The sequence below is a fragment of the Callospermophilus lateralis genome, unplaced genomic scaffold (assembly GCF_048772815.1).
Source record: "Callospermophilus lateralis isolate mCalLat2 unplaced genomic scaffold, mCalLat2.hap1 Scaffold_74, whole genome shotgun sequence".
NCBI lineage: Eukaryota > Metazoa > Chordata > Mammalia > Rodentia > Sciuridae > Callospermophilus > Callospermophilus lateralis.
Genome location: NW_027515420.1, coordinates 6,368,084 through 6,373,577, shown reverse-complemented (window position 1 = coordinate 6,373,577; position 5,494 = coordinate 6,368,084). Strand labels below are relative to the sequence as shown.

At 42.3% G+C, this 5,494-nt stretch overlaps 1 pseudogene; it reads right to left on the bottom strand.

Annotated features, from left to right (window-relative positions):
• Positions 1-1,460: 1,460 nt before the first annotated feature.
• On the bottom strand, positions 1,461-3,342 carry LOC143389934 (F-box only protein 21 pseudogene; annotated as a pseudogene).
• Positions 3,343-5,494: the final 2,152 nt, after the last annotated feature.

Genomic DNA, 5,494 nt, shown 5'->3' with positions numbered 1-5,494 from the left:
GCCTCCTAAAGCCTTGCTGGCTACAGCAAATGGATTATGCATTTTAAACGCAGAGCACAAAGTAACTAAGTCCTAACTCCAGGAGTGAGCTCTACAGCTAATCACAAGCTAGCTCACTTGAGAACTGGCAGGTGACAAGTGGCTGCAACTCCAGAACTGCAGACTCGGTCCCTTCAGCTCAGTTACTAAGAACATGGAAATGGAGCCAGGCGGCCCGAGCAGGACCGGGCTTTCCCAAGTGACTAGGACACAGGCTTTGTCCTGGTGCTTCTGGGCACAAGCTTCGTCCTGGTGCTTCTGGGCACCGATGGCCCGAGAAGCCAGATCACACACACCCATTTTTTCCCACCAGCCAAAACGCTTCACATGAAAGACACTGACTTCTTTCTACCCCCCCCCCCCACATTCAAAGGGTCTGGAAGTGACTCTAAGGAATGACAAGGGTGTGGAATCCCTCCTTCTTCAAAAAGAAAATTAAGGTTCATTAGTTTTTTCTTTTTGATTAGAAAAGTGGAACCCCACTTTTTGGTCTTTGGAGACCAGAGAATACAATTTATGAGAGAGACTATTTCAACATCAGATCTGTGTGGCTCACTACAAAAAAAATAGAACCCATCACTGATTTAAAACCTACTCATGATACTGGAGCAGATTTTTTAAGATTAAAAATAAAGTAGTCATTTTAAAGAAACAGAAGATGAATGTGGAAAAATCCACGAAAGCCATTATTATGCATTTCCTAAAGAATCTTATGTAATAAAATAGAAAACTCATGATTTATAGAAATGTGCATAATTCCAAGAGAGGAATTTGGAAGGGAAAACTGTTATTCTCCCAATTTAAATTAAAAAAAAAGAGAGAGAGAGACAGACACTTAAAATCTGTGTTTCATGTATCAGCAAGAAAATAAGTTCTAAAGATTCTAATTACCATTTGCTTGTTGACGTCTCCATCTCCAAGGTGCTGCCAAGACAGCGAAAGACTTTACCTCCGAATACGCCAGAAAATTCAGGGTAACAGACAGACAAGCCTGACTCAAGACCGCACACGTCCCACGGAGACATCAGAAAGAAATTACTGCAAATGGACAAGCCCATCTGCCCAGTGAGTGAAATGTTCTGAAACATGGAGACAGAGAGAGGATGGCAGTGGATAAAAAGAACAGGTGTTGGCTGTGAGACTTCATGAGGACAGAATGTCACGAACGTCACCACAGGACAAGCATACAAGCCATGCCACTGAACACAGTGCCTTTGGAGTTAATTCACTAGTGTAGGCGGAGAGCGACATTGTCTTTGCAGCTGGCGGAGAGCACACGTCATTCAACTCGGAAGGAGGCAACCAGCCCACTGGTGCAGTGGCTTTGCTGACAGTGAGTCCAGAGGGCTCCTGGAGAGTCTCTGCCAGAACCCTGTTCTCTTAGGAGATAGCAGCAGTGGCAAAGGCACGATGTCCTCCTCTGGACTCTACTCATCTATGCTCTCTTTCTTTGCACTGTAAATATTCTGCACTGTTTCATAGACAAACTCCAGATCCTCCGGGTACCGGATCTCCAGCTCCGCATTGGGGATGTAGTGAGTGCCCGTGAACTCCGAGAAGTAGCGCCCCACATCAGGGTGAGAGATGTCCTGAGGCTCCACGTTGTACTCCAGATTTTCTTGGGCTGCCTATCGACAGGAGCCATCCTCCACCAGCACGTTGTAGAAGGGCTGGTGATGGCCGTGAGGCAGGCTGTGCACGTTCATGTTTCGGATCCATTCGTGTCCCATCATGCAGGTGGGGTCCCAGCCGTAGATCACACAGTTATAGCCATACCTCTTATGCTTCATAATGAGCCCAATGGAGTAACAGACATCCCTGTGCTTCTCATCAGAGCGCAGCTTGACCTCCACGCCTACCTCCTCCTTTTTGCACTCGATGTGCTGCACCAGATAGCCCACCGCCCCGTGCTGCCCGGGGTCGAGGGTCTGGATGTGCTGGAGGATGTCAAGCACCTTCAAGACAAGACAGAAAGACTTCTCTGGCCAGATTCCCAGGTGAAAGTAGAGTCTGGCTTGAAGAAGCAGAAGCTGCACCTGGACCAGGTACATCGCCAGATACAGATCCAAGGAGTCTCTCAGGAGCTGGTAGGACTGGTCGATGCCTTCCCGCTTCCCCAGGCTCAACAGGTTTCCCACCATTCGCTGTAACACCTTCTTGACCTTGACCACCCCATAGAGCGCTGCGGTCACATGCTGGCCAATCAGGTATTCACATTCTTTCACTGTCAGCTGCTTGCCTTTCCCAAAAGCATCTATGTAGATGTAGTCAAAGATGTCCAGGGTCGCCCCTTCTGCACCTTGGCACCACCTTAATAAGAAGTGACTTGGGAAGTTGACAGGCTCCAGTGGGACTCCCAACTGCCGAGCAATTGTCAAATAGAGCAGAGACATGCTGATTGGGATTCCTGTTCTACGGATCAAAACCTGGTGCATGTATAAGTTGAGTGCATTGTAATAATCCATTCGGTTCCCCTTGAATTTCAGCTGGTCATAAAGGACATAATTCATGGCATCCAGCACCTGGCTCTGAAGTTCTATTTCCATTATCATGGAAGAGTCACCTGCCTTGAAGGTCAAGCTGGGATGTCGGCTGTTTATGCCCCGGAGGGTTTTGCAAACAAGCTCTACGATGCTGTCGATCTGGGCCTGGATGTCTTTGAGGCTGATGTCTGAGAGAGGGTTGCAGTAGTGGTCGATGTACATGGCATCTTCAAGATACGACTCATAATCATCAGGCTGCTGAAGAAAAGCCTTGAGGTTATTTAAAATTTTCTGTTGCCGTAGGTAGTAAAGAATTTTTTTGGCATAGTAGTTCCAGGTCAAAGCTTTTCATCCTTCCATATTTAGAATGCACACCAGTTCATCCTCAAAAAAATATCTCTGGTCCCTCAAGGTTCTCAATGTCACTGAAGCCATTACAAGGAACGTGCTCTGAAAAGAACCTCTTGGAGAACGAGGCTACAATCTTCCGGGCTTCTAACCCAGCTTTTTGCCGAACTTTATATTCCTCCAACCAATTGACGTAGTCGGTGGGCCTGTAGTGTTTCATAAGGGAAGGCCACCTCACCCGGAACTGCTCCTTCCACACCTTCCCGCTGCTCTGGCACACCTCGCGCAGCCGCCGGTAGGTGCTGGAGATGCGGCCGATGTCGCAGGCCGACAGCGAGCCGCTGCACAGGATGTACTCCAGCACCTCGCCCGGCAGGTTGACCAGGCAGCTGAGGCCCGCCGCCTCGGGCGCGGCCTCCTCTGCCAGCGCCGGCAACACCTCCATCGCGCTGTAGACCGCTGCCGCCGCCATTTTGTCCGCGTACCTGGGGATAAAAATATCTTAATAAACTAAGTATCACATTTTACCAGAGAATTGCAAAATAATCAAACTAACTTTGCTATTTAGAATTCTAAGTTGTAAAATTTAAGTACTTATCTGTAAAATATGATGATGTAACTATAAACTAATATGCTAGAATTCAACAAATATGGTAATATCTTCAATTTGAACTTAAAAATTTTAAGTGAAATTAATATAATCTACCCCAAGTTTTGACTTGGGTAACAGGTGCTGATAGCTCTGAAATTTCATGGAGACTCTGAAGTTCTGTGAGTTTCACACATCCAAGTGAAACAGTGTCTGCAGGGTCAAAAGATGCTGAGGGCACTTAGCCTATGCTCCACTCCATTCCCTGTATTTTTCGATGATATTATTTAAATTACTTTCCCCAAAAATTCTTAAATTGAAGTTCTAGCCATCAATACCTCAGAATGTGACATTTAGATGTTATGCCTATTCAGAGAGAATCATGGACATTAGGGTGGGTTCTACACAAGTGGAACTAATTACCTTATGAGATTGGAGAAATTTGTAGGTAAATACCATACAGGAGAATGCCTAAAGGTCTCCAGCAATGCACATGGAGCTCTGAAAGAGACTGGCAATGGATCCTTCACCATAGCCCTCTGATTGAGCTGACCTCACTGATACACCTTAATCTCAGACTTGAACTTCTGAAGTCTGGTTTAAAAAAAAATCTGTTGCTTAAGCTTTTCTAAAGTGTGGTACTTTTGTTATCTTAGATCTTAGATCAAACAAACTAGTACACTGCTTTCCCTGTATGAGGGAGTACACAAAATCCTGAGCATTGTCCATGTGTGACATCTGTAGGAGATGAGGGTTGCTATAAAGAGAAGATACATAAGAACATCAAGGTATCATACACACATTTTGTGCTAAACCCAGAGGTGAGAAAAGTGTAATACACAAACCAGGGGAAAGGGGTCATTCTTCTGGTGCTAACATACATGTTGTACAACTCCTAGGAGCCTAAGAATTCTAGACTCAGACATTGCTGGTAAATTGTTTTGAGATAAATGTCTATTGATAGAGGAATAGAACATCTTTTACTTAGCACCTTACTATTTGGACTAAAGATTTGAAAGGTGTAGACATGATATTTGAACCTCTGTTTGTACTTGGCATAAGTTTTTCAGAGGCAGACCTGACTTTCTTAAAGTGCTGAATCCTCCCTGCTGTCATTAAACCAACAAACGCCACAGAATTTTCCTTTTTATTCATTAGGTATGTGCTATTAATTGTTACTTTAATAACTATATTTCATTTATTAACTTAAAGAAAATAGAAATGGAATGGAATTTTGGAACTAGTTCATTCAAATGCTTTTGGTATGAAACTGTGAGCTGAATACATCAACCATATATATCCAAACATTGGCTTAAATATCTTGTCCAGTCTCTGTAGTTTTGTACTTAAATAAACTAAGTTCTCTACGTAAGCAAATGAAGTCCCAAAACAATCTGTTACTATTTAAAAACTATCTGAATCATGAAGTGCCAATTTGGTGCTCATATAGTTAAAATCTGAACTAGCTCTAATGAAGCATGTACCTATAAATATATACATATTAATATATACACATTGCATATATTTTCATTAAAACATAATTATATTACTGTATGTATATATTAACACACAAATATGCAGTTAAGAAAGAGATTTTATCTTATTAAAATGAAATTAGAAAATGAAATTACATTTTATGTCATTTGAACAGTAAGTTAAAGGGAAACTCGTTCTAAATATTTATATTAAGTATTTAATATAAAAAAAAGTATCTGTCAACAAAAATATTCAGGATGAAGCATTTCACTTAAAATTCACTGGCTTATAGGTAATTTAACTACTCTAAGCATTGAAGAACAGAGATTAATCTGCTCTTTAATATCATCCACCCTTACCTAAAAATGAACACAAGTCCAATATTGAATATGTTATTTCTTGAAAGATGTATTTGAACATTCACTCATGAAGCCAATAGATGTTGAAATCAATCAATGAGTCACAGAGTCTCAAGATGAAGAAGGCAACAAATGATAAATTGAGATTATTTTTAGTTAAGAGATAATATTTCAGTAGTTTATTAAACAGTAGTATATGT